The 14760-nt window shown below is 41.4% G+C and overlaps 1 pseudogene; it reads left to right on the top strand.

Annotated features, from left to right (window-relative positions):
- Positions 1-9670: 9670 nt before the first annotated feature.
- Positions 9671-14760, top strand: LOC120292667 (annotated as a pseudogene).

Raw genomic sequence — 14760 nt, 5'->3', positions numbered from 1 at the left:
ATTTGACTGTTGGTTTGGGGATCCAAACTCGGGGAGAAGTTGATGTTCGACCCTAGCAAATGAGAAGAGCTCCATCCAAAATTGTCCGATGAATTGAGGGGCGCGATCATTCATGATTGTGCGTGGTATGCCCAATACTTGACGACGTGCTTAAGGAATAGCTTGGTTGCTTTCTTGGCCGGACAATTCTTGGTGACTCGGCACGTAACATTGCTTACTTGAAAACGATCCATGACTACCATGAGAGTCTGTCATCCTTCGGACTTTGGCAAGTTTACGATAAAGTTTATGGAGACACTCTTCCATGGACGTTCTGGGATGGGCAATGTCTCAAGGAGCCTTGTCGATGAGCGTTATTCAATCTTGTCCTGTTGGCACACAAGACATGTCCACACGTAGACTTTAATGTCATCCCGCATATGAGGCCAATAATATTGGTCCTAGATGAGTGCTAAGGTGCAATGGATTCCCGGATGGCCCACCCATTTGAAATCGTGGCACTCGTGTAGCACTTCTTTCCTCAATTTCCCATGGAGCGATACATAGAGTCGTTGTCCCTTGGTGTAGAGGAAGTCGTCCTCACACTAGAATCACCTCGTGTTGCCCTTTTTGCGGTATCGAATGAGAGCTTAGGCAGTTCGGTCGTGCTTGAGCCCCCCTCCTTGATACGATTGATCCACGGGCGGTTGGGTCAACTTGTCATGCTAGCTTGCGCCAACTTTCGAGTCAAGACATTAGCCATCAAGTTAGACTTCTGTGCTCATATTCCAACACAAAGTTGAACTCGACCAATAAATCTTGCCATCGAGCTTATTTTGGGTTGAACTTTTTTGGTTTGAAGTAGCTCGTTGCCACATTATTTGTCATCATGACGAACTAGGATCCAAGAGGCAATGCCTCCACATATGAAGGCAGTGCACCACGCGGTAATATCTTTTTCTTGGACCATGTATTACCATTCATGCATCGTTCAATTTTCGAGACTCGAAGGCAACGTGGGTGCCCATTTTGTATAAGGACACCACCGATAGCAAAATCAAAAGCACGTTTCTACCTTGGCTTGGCATGGTTAGGTAGCATGAGTACCGACTTTTTGATCATGGCCGCTTCAACCGTTCGAACGCCTCTTGACACCGATTCATCCACTCCCATGGTCTTTCTTTTATTCAACATGTCTCGTGAGTGGCATGGTGATGCTCGAATATCCTCGGATAAAGCTCGATAATAATTCATGAGACCATGGAATGATCTTGGCTTCATTACCTTGGTCGACGGCTCCCATTCAACGATAGCACCAATCTTGGCCACGTCCATCCACACTCATCCAACCCCGACATTGTGCCCCAGGAAAGGAACTTCATTTTGTGCAAATGTGTACTTTTCCTATTTCACTTATATGTCATTTTCTCGTAAGACTTGGAGAACTTGTCTCAAGTGCACGATGTCTTCTTCAAGCATTTGGCTATACACGACAATATCATCAAGATAAATTACCATGTGAAAGGGCTAGTAAGAACACCTAGATGGGGTGAATAGGTGTGAAGACAATTTTTCGTAAAGAACAGTAGAAATATTTTTCTTTTGAAACTGAGTTTGAAAAACAATAGACTTTGAGCAAGTTTAGACTTTAGTAGTTGAATAGAACTACGAACAAAATAAATGAGTTTAGGGAAGAGAAGAAGAACACAGAATTTAAAGTGGTTCGCTTAAATCAAGTCTACGTCTACTTTCCCACGCCGATAGCCTTTGGCTAGTTTCACTATGAATCAAAAAAGAATTTACAATCTTGCGATCTCGATTTCAAAGTGAAGAGTCTCTACCGTTTCTCACGAAGTCACACTATAAGTCTCTCTCTTTTTGAGTACAACTTTGAGTTCAATGTAAGAAATAACAAGAGAATGAGAAGCTTCGACTTTGGAATTCTCTTTCACGCACTCTATCGAATAACTGAGATGTCTCCTTAAATATTCTTTCATGCCTTCTCGATCGTTGGCACTTTTCAAATGAATTATTCCAATCAACCCGTTGGACAAAATCAATTAAGGAGATCTCCAGCTGTTTGAAGATTGTGATAAAAACCCGTTAATCTTGTTCGCTCATATAATCAAGATCCTAGTTTCCATAAGTAGATTTTTTCCAAATTTACTTTCTTCCGAAAAGATTTGATGTATCTAAATTGATTCCAATAAAGATAATCAATCTCGTAGGTGATATTTCCATCCAAAAGGCCATATATAACCTGTACGGAACCGGAACCCTGAAGAAAGAACGATAATCCCATGTCTAGATAAGTCTTCATTCTTCACTCATATTCAGTCTGGAATTTGTCAGAGTGGGTAGACTTTTGATGTAAAATAAACTTTAACACAAAAGTTTGGCAATCTTCAGACTTTGATATAGAAGTCTGGAAATCTTCAGAACAAAATGTAGATAAGTTTTGTTAGCTTCAAAACATTAAAAGAGTTTTCTTCAACACCATGAACCGATCAAGGAACGAATAGAGTACCTTGTTCGTCAAGTGGCAGAAAGTGACCGTCGCATTGGTCAAGCCAAAAGGCACGACGAGGACCTCATACAATTTGTACCAAGTTACGATGCAATCTTAAGCTATTCCCTTTAGCAATCTATACTTGATAGTAACCCGATCAAATATCTAGCTTGGTGAACCATCAGGCTTTCTCGAACCGATCAAACAAGTCTACAATGAGGGGGATCAGGTACTTGTTCTTGATAGGGAGCTTGTTTAGTGCTCGGAATCTATGCACATGCGAAAGGACCTGTCGTGCTTTTTTTGGAACAAGACGAGGGTACCGAACATATCCTTGGACAGCCAAATGTAACCCATGTTGAGTAACTCCTTGAGTTGTTTTCGCAGTTCTTCCTACTTGGGTGAAGCCATGCGATAAGGTGTCATGATCGGCGGTTGAGCATCGAGGAGCAACTCAGTCCGATGGTCTACCTCTTCAACGGGGCAGCTCTGGGCAGCTTGAGGGGTATCACATCTTGGAATGCATCTAGGACTTGGGCCAACTCCTTTGGCGTGTCGCCCCCCTCACGTCCTCAACCTTTAACGTTGCCAAGAAGGTCACCTCGCCCTTCTTTGCTCCCTTTGACAGCTGCATGACTGATAACATTTTCTTATTGCATCCCGACTTGCGGTAGATTAGGACCATGCATTGGCACTGCTTGTCTAGGGTACATATACAATTTGTGAAGGGCATAACACCCGCATTGATTCCGTCAAGGAATCTAAGACCAAGCACGAAATCGTAGTCATCAGGGGGATTACCTCCTCGATGTCTTCCTTTGTTGATCCACATATCAAGGTGGAGCTCCATGTCCCTAACAACGCTGTTAATTGGGACTTCCTTGCACCATTTCGAGCCAACCGCTCTTCCCTTTCGACTAGAAGTTTCAACTTATTTGCAGCCTTTTGAGATATGAAGAGATTAGATGCCCGATATCTATGAGCACACCCATCGTAGTACCTATAATCTTTACATCCACGAACATCATTCCTTTGGATTCTTTCACCTTCTTGGTTTTGATTGAGCAAAGAAAATGCAGCGAACCCAATCGTGCCTCCTCTCTTGGTTCATCCTCTTACATAGGGCCTCTAGTTTGCCCCTCTTGGGACAATCATGGGCTGTGTGAGGACTATTACAAAAGAAACATTTATACGTGTGTACATTTCTTTTGTCCCTATCCACTCGATTTCGATTGGATCCTAGGGCCGCCTCGATGGTTTGCCTTCATTAGAGCGATTAAATCTTCCATGATCTCCCCACCAACGATTCTATCCTTCGGACAAGAATCAAATTTCGCCGTGGTTGGCGACTTGTACTCCACGAGGGGACTTGGCCACGGATGTCGCCGTCATGAGATCCATCGTATGGTATCTCTTTAACTCTTGCTTGACCTATGACTCGAATTCGCTCATGAATTGGTGGTACGCCTTGTCTCGCTCATGGATGTGATTTGTAGCTATAGCTTTGAGAATCCTTTCACATAGTCGTGACTCTCGCCCTTTTGTTCTAGGTGCTTGAGTTCATCACAAGATTCCTCTTTGCATTTACGAGATAATAGTTGGCCGAAATTCTGTCGTGATAGGGTTGTTACATCCATCATCCACCGACGACACCACCATAACAATGAGTTATCAACTAAATACATTGATGTGGTGTTTACCTAAGATGTCGTCATTGATTCCTATGGCTTGAAATATCATTTCATGTACCATAGGAAATAATCCATGTCCTTGGCCACCCGTGCACCCTTCAACTCCATTGGCTTGAGTGCTTCGGTACGTGGGTTTGCATGCACGATAATCACCCCATTCATGCATGCCGTCTCAACCTCGCCGAGCTTGCCGTTCAACTCAACAATCTTTGCGTGCATGGCTACCATCGCAGCCTTCCAAGTCTCATCCCCGTCGTCGTAGCTTGCGAGTGAGGGACCCTCAAAGACCTCGACATGGAGCTCTCTCATATTGGCCTTGAGTTATTGGCTTGCACTTCGGCTAAGAACTCCTTCCTACCAACTTCCGCTCCATCGACGATCTGGTTCGGGATTGTCCACTATCACCTAGACGTCCATGATAGTCTCCTCAAGGATTGTCATTCGATTCTCTAGGTCACCCTTTTGGTCCCTTGAGCTAGAGACAATATGGTTTTTTTTCGACCTGGTCTTCTCAACCGGTTTGTCCATGATCCTCGCGGTCGTCACCTTGAGTGATCGGAACATCGGAACGAGCATCAGCCATTGTGCTTGGAACAAAGGCTCTAATATCACTTGTCACGGGTTGGTCGATTCTGAACGATCACACACCCGTGCGACATTAGGATTACGACCCCAAGTCGGCCCTTACATGCACTCGGCCGCAAGAACGGGCATGATAGTGAAGCTCGAATGTATTACTCATGAACAAGAGTGTACAATGAAGGTGGGTCTTTATTTATACATGGATGGATTTAATCATAGCTATTAATCCCTCTTCAATCCAACGGTGGTATTTGAATCCATACCATCATTAACCGGTTTGTACATTAGGCTACTCAATAGTCCTAGGCCTGTGGAAAGCCCAAGGGGCATGTGTCAAAAAGAAATGGCAGGGTCGCTTGACACGAGGAGTTGAATAGTCATGGACTTGTTCCGCATTGCGCATGGGCCATCTCTCGCATTGATCATGGGTTGGTCCTCGGGTTGTTCATGGGCAGCTCATGGGTCGACCCTTGTGGGACACGGCCCTATCATTTTGGATGGTCTTGATCATGCTCTGCCCGGCGTGTCACATGGCCGTCCCTTCATACGGTGGTGATAGACTCCTTTGCTTATCCTATCTAGTTACTCTCCACCAATATTCCCTCTCTAGTGGTCCCCATGATCGAATTGAGTTTGCTACTAAAGCTCCTTTTTTTCCCCTTCAATATTCAATATTGGCCAATGTTATGTCCAACTCCTAAATGACTAAATTTACCCCATTTATAGTAATAGAAAGACAAAACTACATTCAATCTTTCAAGTTGCAATTTAAAGTGATGGCATCTACGAGTAAGCATGATTCCATTATAGAATGGGGAAACATAAAACCGAATCGATTCAATTCCAAGTTTCGAGATATGCACAGAAGGGTTTAGGTTTTAAAAGTTCGATTTAGGTTCCAAGTACTTGGAACAAATCTTTGTAATTTTCTTGTTATATGTTTTCAGGCAATTTTGTTGTATTCCATGGTGTCCGACGGTGAGTATGTAATAAAGAATCACTAGTCTAAGCTTTCATTTCAACACTTCCAAGACCGAGATTTTTACTTTGTTATTATTTCATATTTTTGTGCGTCTAAACATGAGTTGTAGTTGATGGACTGTTGCAGCAAATAATGGTAACTAGAAATGATGATTCACTAGAATCATTTAATTAGTAATAGAGGTGAAACTTGGGTAAACCTTTAACCCGTGATAGGATAGGTTAAAGGTTCCAAAGCATGTGGGGTAAATTCTAGGTTGAAAAATTTGAGAACCAATTATGATGGGTATGTTATAAGTTCCAAGTGGAACTTGGGTCGACCATGAAACCTCTCACACCAATGGCATCTCCTTTTTCTATTTTCCTTTTTCTATTTAAGATTTTGTTACCATAATTAAGCATTTTACATGTTTGGTTTCAGGGAAAATTTCAATTAAGGGCTTAAAGTGGAACCGTTTTCTAAAAAAATGACCCAAAATGGACATTGTCTCAAACAAGAACCTAAAGTGACCAACTTAGTTTCAAATAAGGGCCTCAACTTAAAAGCCAACCAAATTTTATTTGCATATAGGGGGTATTTTCGTCTAAAGACTTTTTCCTTCTTTTTAATTTACTTTCTCCTTCTTTCTTTTTTTCATCATCATCGTGCCTTCACCTTTTCACTCTTTAGATCACGTTCTCCAAAGTCCATCTCTATCTTCCTTGCCGAATTAGCCATCAATGCCCTCAACCTCATTTGTCATTGCCCTCACAAAGCAATCCCAGTGCCTTTGTTGAAAGATGGAGGTCAATCCAAGCCCTAGATCGAGCACGAGTGGACCAAGATGTGATGCTCAGCCTTGATTCGATCCCCACATCTTGTGGTCGTGGTCAAGCACGAAGCATGATGAGGTGTAAGCCATTAGCTTGCTGCCCTCGTTGTCGTCGATGCTTGAATTCAAATTGGTGCTCACGCAGCTATGATCGATCTTAGCAAGGAGAAGCCGATTGAAGTGCCTAAGCCAAATTTATTAGACGTTTCTAAGGAATCTCGTGGATACTCATGAGTATTAATTTGTTCAGTGAAATACGCTGTTTTGGGAATTTCGAAACGATTTTGCACTTTTTTTCATCTTGTTATTTCTCTCAAATCTATGTAGATAATATTTCGTAGTTAGAGAGGTAAATTTGTTTGAACATGTAGACCGAGTTATTCGTTTTTTAGATTGAGTGTTGTCTAATTCGAATCGCCACCAAATGCGAGTATCTTCAATCCCCGGTTAGAATGATTCGGCAGCCTTGAAAATAACCTACATGCATGACACAATTGGACCCTCTCAAGAAGCCACATATTCCACCTCAATGCAAGTTGCGTCTATGAATGTTATGAATAATCCAACTGAACCCAATAAAACATTCCCAAGAAGCTACAAGTGAAAGTTATCGTGGCATAGGCAATTTCATTGGTGAGGAGAGCATGAAATCATTACTTTAATTGCCATAATAAGTTTTTACAAGCAAATTGAATAATAACAAAACCCATCGATGGATATTTCTTGATTCTCAAGTTCATTATCACATCGAAGAAGGTGAGTGGTGGCGAATAACTTAAAAAATCGGCTTATGCCGAAATCGATGAGTTCTTGGGTGAGGATGCAAAATTGCATAATGTAGAGTATGCGCTTTGAAGTTTGCTGATGGGGAAGCTGCAGAACTGAAGCATGCAATTTGCAGTTTTGTAAAACTGCATATCTTCTTGAATATCTTTTCGTTTTTTTCTTTTCCTAAATTGTTCAAATTGTTTTGCACTTGTGCAAGCTTGTGCGTGAGGAGTCTGATGCATTTGTCAAGAAGGAGGTGAACAAGATGAAGAAAGAAAGAAAATATAAACAAAAAGGAAAAAAAAAAAAAAATCTTTAGACGAAAATACCCCTAACTACAAATAAAATTTGACTGGCTTTAAAGTTGAAACCCTTATTCGAGACCAAATCGATCACTCGGGGCCCTTTATTTAATACAATGTCTACTTTAGACCCTTTTTTTTGAGAAAACGTTCCATTTCAAAGCCCTTAATTGAAATTTTCCCTTGGTTTTATAGTATATTAAAGTAAAAGTGCATTCTTAGACATTCTATAATGTTTTACATCATTTGAGTAATGTTATATTGCCAATAGTAAGGAAAAGAGACATTATTTCATATAATAAAAAATTGATAATTCTCTTGTTCATCATTGATTTTATAACAACTTATCTATTTTTTTTAATCTTTTTTCTTTATTGGCAAGATACTTTTTACATGAAGTATATGAGATGTTAGACAGATTTTAGGAATACACTAACAATATTACGTACAATGAAGCATATTGATATTTTTGCATAAATAGTTCATGTATGATATTCATTTTTTCAATCATACTAATGATATTTCACCTTAAGAATGTCCTATGATTTTATTCTAGAAAATCTTCAAAGAAGTTTTTTTTTTTTTTTTTTTTTTTTTTTTTTCTGTTCATGTGATCGGCCGTTATATGTACATGTACATGTATATAAAATAAAATGAGAAAAAATCATCAAAAATCTCAAATTATATTGACCGCGATACATTTATCCCATATATATTTTTTTCGACATTAAAAACCCTAACTATGTCAATTATGCACATTTACTTCATTACAAACTTATAGTTGTGTCCATAATCATTGTTAAAAAGCTGACATGGATTCAACGTGGCACTTTAGGACAAGTGGCCTTTATGTGGCACCACATGAATGCCACGAGTGCCACACTAGAAAAAAATAAAAAGAAAAAAAAAAATTGCACTTGTTCATTATCTTTTCCGATGCAGCGCAAAGTATTGGTCATTGCATTCATCATCTTCAATCGCTTGGCCAAAATCCTCAACGAGCTTCAAAGCATGCAGCTGTCATGGCCGCTCGAACTCAAAGCTTGGCCATGATAACTTGTGATCACCTACGAGCTTTGAAGGTTGAGGTCAGACAAGTCAAGGTCTAAGCTAGAGAGGCCATGGCGGTCGCTCAAGCTCAGCCTTTTGAAGCTTCATTTTGGGACAAAAAGTGTTGTTCTTTCTCATGGAGAAGACGATGAATAATGCAAACTTTTCTTTTTCAGTTTTATTTTATTTTTTATAATTTTCCAATGTGGTGTTAGTGGCACCATGAAAGCCACTTGTCCTCAAAAGTGTCATATTGGATCCATGATAGCTTTTTAAGCAGTGATTTTGGATGGAATTGTAATTGAGTGTAGATATTTTATAATGGGCATAATTTGAGATTTTGATGTAACCAAAAATCGAAATAAATGTATGATAATGATTATAAACCTAAGTTTTTGGCAACACGAACTTTTATGAAAGTAATATCTAACAATAAATGTACACGGAAACCTACCATAAACAAAAATTAAGAATGTAAATTTTTTAATTATGGTAAGTAAGAATCCTCAGGATCATCACTCTAAATTGCAATTAAATGATTGGGGTAGGTGAATTCCGTCCTAGAGGGGCGAAAATATCGTTATCCTCTTTATGGCCGTGCCTTTTTCAGACAACGAAAGAACGCACGTTTTTCCCTACCTTTTCAAAAAATTTCAGGAACCCGCCGCGCGCGTGCCCATTTCCGTAATTTCCCCCACGTCCCCGACGCTCCCCAGTCCCCCGCCCGCATGCAACGCTCCTCGCGACGAAAAAAAGACTATTTTATTTATTTAATCTTTAATTTCATTTTCTATTTTTAATTTCGACAAGTAATCTTCGAAACTCGAAGGCGCGAACCCGCGTCCCGTCTCGCGCCATCCCTCAGCTCTTTTTATTCCCCACCACCACCGCGTTCTCTCACTCTCTCTCTCTCTCTAGCTCTCTATCCCTCCTTTCTCTCTCTAGCCTCCGCTCCTCCGCCGCCGCCGCCGCCATGCACCGCCGCCTCCACCAGCCCCACCTCCCGCCCTCCGACTCCCGTCCTCCGCCGCCGCCGCCCCCTCGCCCTCCTCCTCCTCCGACGACGCCAAGCGCGGCAAGAAGCGGGGCAGCTACAACTGCGGCCGCTGCGGCCTCCTGAAGAAGGGCCACTCCTGCGACTCCTCCTCCACCGCCGCCGCCGCCGCAGCCGCGTCGTCCACGCCGGTCAGCGCCTCTGCTGCGGCCGCCTCCTCTACGGCGGCGTCCGCGTCCGCCCTCGTCCGGCCCTCGTTCTCCTCCTCCTCCTCCGCCGCCCGGCCTCCCCAGCCGCCGCCCTTCCTCCCGCGGCACCCGATCTCCCACCTCCGCCGCGCGCTCTTCGACGACCTCGACGTCCGCGCCGACGAGGGGGAGGACTTCGACGAGGTCGAGCCGGATCTCGACGAGCGGGATCAGGATTTGGTGGACGGGGATGCGGACGCCGGCGGGTTGCCTGTGAGGTGCTTGTGGGAGGTCATGAGGAGGCTGCCGCCGGCGGAGCTGCTCGCGGCTGCGAAGGTGTGCAAGGGGTGGCGGGACACCTCGAGGAGGGTGTGGAGGGCTGCCGAGGATCTGAAGCTCAGGGTTCCGCGAGCTCAGCTCTGTTTCGTCGGATCGGTGTTGAACAAGTGCCCTGAGCTCGTTAGGCTGTCTCTCAGGATGGAAAGGTTAGGACACAGTCATGGATTCGGAGTGTGCGATTCGGATCTAGGAGTTTTTCACGAGGTGGATCGGATCGGTTGATGTTGATGCACTGATCTTTAAAAAAACGACAGAGACAGGATTCATCCGGGCGTTATCAATTAGGACCGAAGTTGATATACAAGCTGACCACTGCAACTGAACTGTTTGATCAATCTAAATTGAAGTTAAAATTAACAAAAAGAAATGCTTGCTACGAGTGTGGAAATGCTGCCTGACCAGCAGTTATGGACAGACTTTCATGAATTTGGGAGTTCCAGGATTCGTACATTAACCCTTCAAGTAAAGACTAGAACTTGTGGATCATTTGTGTGCATCCTGATTGGATCTCACAATTAATTCCGGTTTGAGATCATGTGCTTGAGCTTTGTCAAACTTTTCTGGGTTTATGACTCTGATTCGGTTCTTGTTTTGTTGGTTGGCTTTTGCAGTGATGTAGATGCGACGATGCTGGCTTGCATTGCCTTCTCATGCCCTAATTTGAGTCTATGGAGATCTCAACATCCTCTAATGCTGTCAACCGGATCACAGGGTAAATTTTCTGTTACCCCTTTGCGTGTTAGATCTTTCATATGAGATTTGTTTGGATCTTGATTCTATACGTATCGAGGCATTTCTGGGGTGGAGAACCTAAGATCCCTGCATTACTGTTCAATTAATGATTGCAAATGGACATCACTTTCAACCAGTATAATGTTCCTTGAGAAAACTATTTGAAGTGCTAGCACAAGTAATTTGCAAGCAACATGTGTTCGAAATGAATAGACTTTAGCAGAGTCTGCTCTGGTTGTAAAGGTTTTGGTGACCTGTCTGTGATTTACGAAGTTGTTTGCGTCTCCATGATCTACGAATGCCACTAAAAATTGTGATGGCTCTTCCAATTGTGGTGTGTGCATCATCATTTCGTCCTATCCTAGCAATGAGAACTAGGAGAGGAAAGCTGTTAGTTTTGTGCTGCTTTTGAACCAACTATTTAGGAGATCAACGCATTCAGATTTTACTCTCGGTTGCTCATGCTTTTAACATCTTAGTTTTGCAAGTAAATATCCATTTTGCGGCTTAATTAGTGTCTTGTTTGTTTCAGCAAGGAAATTACCTTAATCTGTTTAATGGTTGTTAGTGATACCTAAGCAGTTTGATCTCCATTTTCTTATTCACATGTGCAGAAAAATGTTTAGTTCTATAAAGCTTGGATTCTTCATTGATAATATTAACTTATGCAAACTTCTGCAGAGATGAATTGGGTCGTTTTGTTGCTGACAAACGATGCCTAACCAGTCTAAAAATGGAAGGTTGCTCTAACCTTGGGGTTTGGTTCTCAGCTCATCGAGTCTTTCTACGCTCTGGCTTGCTGATCTTTACTCCCTCTCAAAAATGGTGATTGCATCCTTCGCTTTTTCATGTTCTAGGATATCTTCTATGTATGATGCATATTTATTCTTCCTTCTTTGATAGATGTGACAAATGATGCTGACTAATTTTCACATCCCTATAGGTTTTAAACTGCCCCAACTTAAAGAAATCTCCTTGGAATTCTCTCGCAATGGAAATGATTGTACAGATTTGATTGCCATGGTTGATGGTCTGGGAAGGAGTTGTCCATGGTTACAAAATATTCACATTGCATCACTTCGGCTTTCCCATGCTGTCGTACTAGCTCTTACGGCTTCAGATTTAAGGTCTGTTCAGTAACTTGGTCATGCATGTTGCACTGATAACAGCTTCAAACAGGCATTTCTTTCCTTCTTTAAGCTTAAGAGAGTTATAAGCCCATGTTCCACACATTTAGCTGTCTAGCGATTATATAGATCCTACTAAGTTCACTTCCTAGATACTAAAGACTAAAATTCCCCATGAGAGCATTGATGCATCGTTAATTAGATACAGCTTTGGTGACCACTGCTTAATTTAATCATTGTACAGGGGTTTGCGGATGCTCTCACTCGTGCTTGGATCAGAAATCACTGATGCTTCGGTTGCTGCTATTACTTCAAGCTTTTCGGATTTAGAATTGCTTGATCTCAGTGGGTATGTTCTGGTCTGATTTCCTATGTTTGATTTATGAGCTTTCAGTGGTATAGAAAATTCAGCTTCATCATGTCAATTCACGTTTCTGTTTTTTGCCAAAGTTCTTATACATAATATAAACACATTTGTTTTCAATTAGTGTAACAGATAAGATGGCATTGGCAATGTCCGTAGAAGCTTAAAATGCGAAGGAATATAATTAATCATCAGCCCCAATAATTGGACTACTTTTCTAAACATGAATTTATTGTTACTTGCAGGTCAAGCATTAGTGACAGTGGCATTGGGATGATATGCAATGAGTTTCCTGAAACATTATCAAGACTCCTGCTTGCCCTTTGTCCTAACATCACTTCAAGTAACTTCCTGGACTACTCTCTAAATAAATGGCATTTCCTTTCAGTTAGCACTCTTTGTTCATTGTTTCTGAAGCTGAACATAAATATATTCAAATCAATTCTTGCATTTCATTTTGTTGACTAAATGTTTTTATTTCAGGTGGAATTCAGTTTGCCACAGCTCAGCTGCCTCTTCTTGAACTTATGGACTGTGGAATGACCATATGTGATGCTAATGACGAAAGCCTCATCTCTGATGAAGCCATCAACCAGGGGATGGAGAAAAGGCCCAAGAGCAATCTTCACCTCATACACCAGAAGCTTATTATTAAGCACAGCAAATTGAAAAAAACTCAGCTTGTGGGGTTGTAGTGGCTTAGATGTGAGACTCCCAGATCCTTGGATGTGCATATTGCATTCTGTTACCATGGGTTCCTTGCGTTCTTATTTTGTTGATTGAAATGCAGGCCCTGTATTTGAACTGCCCAGAGTTGAATGACCTGAATCTCAATGCCTGTAAAAATTTGCTCCCTGGTATGTTTTAAACAATGTGTTGGTCTTAATCGAGTGCTTACTTCGGTTGTAGGGACCTTGATGCATCTCGCATGCTTTCCTAATTTGCATCTTAATCTAACTGTAAATTTCTTTGCATTCTCAGATCGATTGTTAATTCAGTGCCCCAGTTTAGAGAATGTATATGCATCAGGTTGTGAAGAATTGTTAATAGAGGTTATTCAAAACCAGGTATGGTCTGAATCTAATCAGAATATAGTGTTAACATTAATTTGTGCTTTCTGTCAATATGCTTCTCTAGCCTATACATGCTTGGGATGTTGATTAAATCATCAGGCGCTTTAAAACTTGAATTTGCTGAACAAACCTACTTCACAGAGTCACAGACAATGTTATCCTTGCTGAAACTTGATGTGATATTCTATTGGTGCTAAAGTCTGCACGCCACACTTTCTTTTTGAGATCCTTGTCCTTAGAATCTCATATATGATAGGTTATACCTTGCTCTTTTCCCCGACTTTTCTTTGCCCTTCTCAGAGTAACTTCAGATTTATTTATATATTAAATGCATTGATTAATCTAAAAAATTCAATGGTTTGAGAAAAGCATTAACATTTGTATTGCATCTACTCGTAGGTCAACAATGATTCTATTCCTGTGGAAAACCATTTGCCCTTTAAACGTCTGGCTGATGGTTCCAAGAGAATTCGGGTTCCTCATTTTCTGTGCCAACAGGTGAAGTTCCTCTAACTACATATGTTCTAGTAGTTGTAAAAGTAACTCATGTTTTTAAGCTTAGTGTGATTGTCATTTCTTAGATACAAGCTCCTTTTATCTTTCATGTGAGCAAATAGAAAATGAATTGACAATGACAAGTCTCTGATTATTGATTAGATAAAAAGCAAATAGATGGACAACAGCATTAATGTCAGGAGAGGTTTTGAAACGTTGCATTTGCATTCTATTCCTGGTGATGAGATAGAATAGGGAATCATATCATAATATCGCCTCACATGTTAACCATCTGTACTCTTTTTGCCATGCAGCAATTTGATGTGGATAAGAAGCAGAGGAGTAGGAGGCGGCCGTGTAATGTGCTTGTAGAATGATGATACATATGGATAGTTTTGACAACTGACATGGTGATAGCTTCACTTGTTGTCATTTTACTGCCGAGTCAAGGCCCTCTAGACCGACTTCTTGTGGGTTCCCAACATTATTGCCAGTTGCTGATGCCTTGTAGAATTCTTTTAGGCATCATGTGGCCCGCTGATCACTGTACTAGAAAACATTCTGGAGCTTGGCTTCAGCAGCATAACTTCACCATTCTAAAATAAAGTTACTACCTTATGTAATTTCTGTGCAAACAGTCTTTGTATCAGGAGTTTCATGGAAAGACAGTACTTTACTGAGAATTTATATTGGAGGATAAACTGGTGCTGCTAATATTCATGTAATTGACATCAGAGGTTAAAAGGAACTCGGCAAGGCTGAGTTTGTGGTAGA

The sequence above is a fragment of the Eucalyptus grandis genome, chromosome 4 (genome assembly GCF_016545825.1).
Source record: "Eucalyptus grandis isolate ANBG69807.140 chromosome 4, ASM1654582v1, whole genome shotgun sequence".
Lineage (NCBI taxonomy): Eukaryota > Viridiplantae > Streptophyta > Magnoliopsida > Myrtales > Myrtaceae > Eucalyptus > Eucalyptus grandis.
The sequence above is the reverse complement of the archived record's forward strand: the minus strand, read 5'-3'. Positions and strand labels throughout refer to the sequence as shown.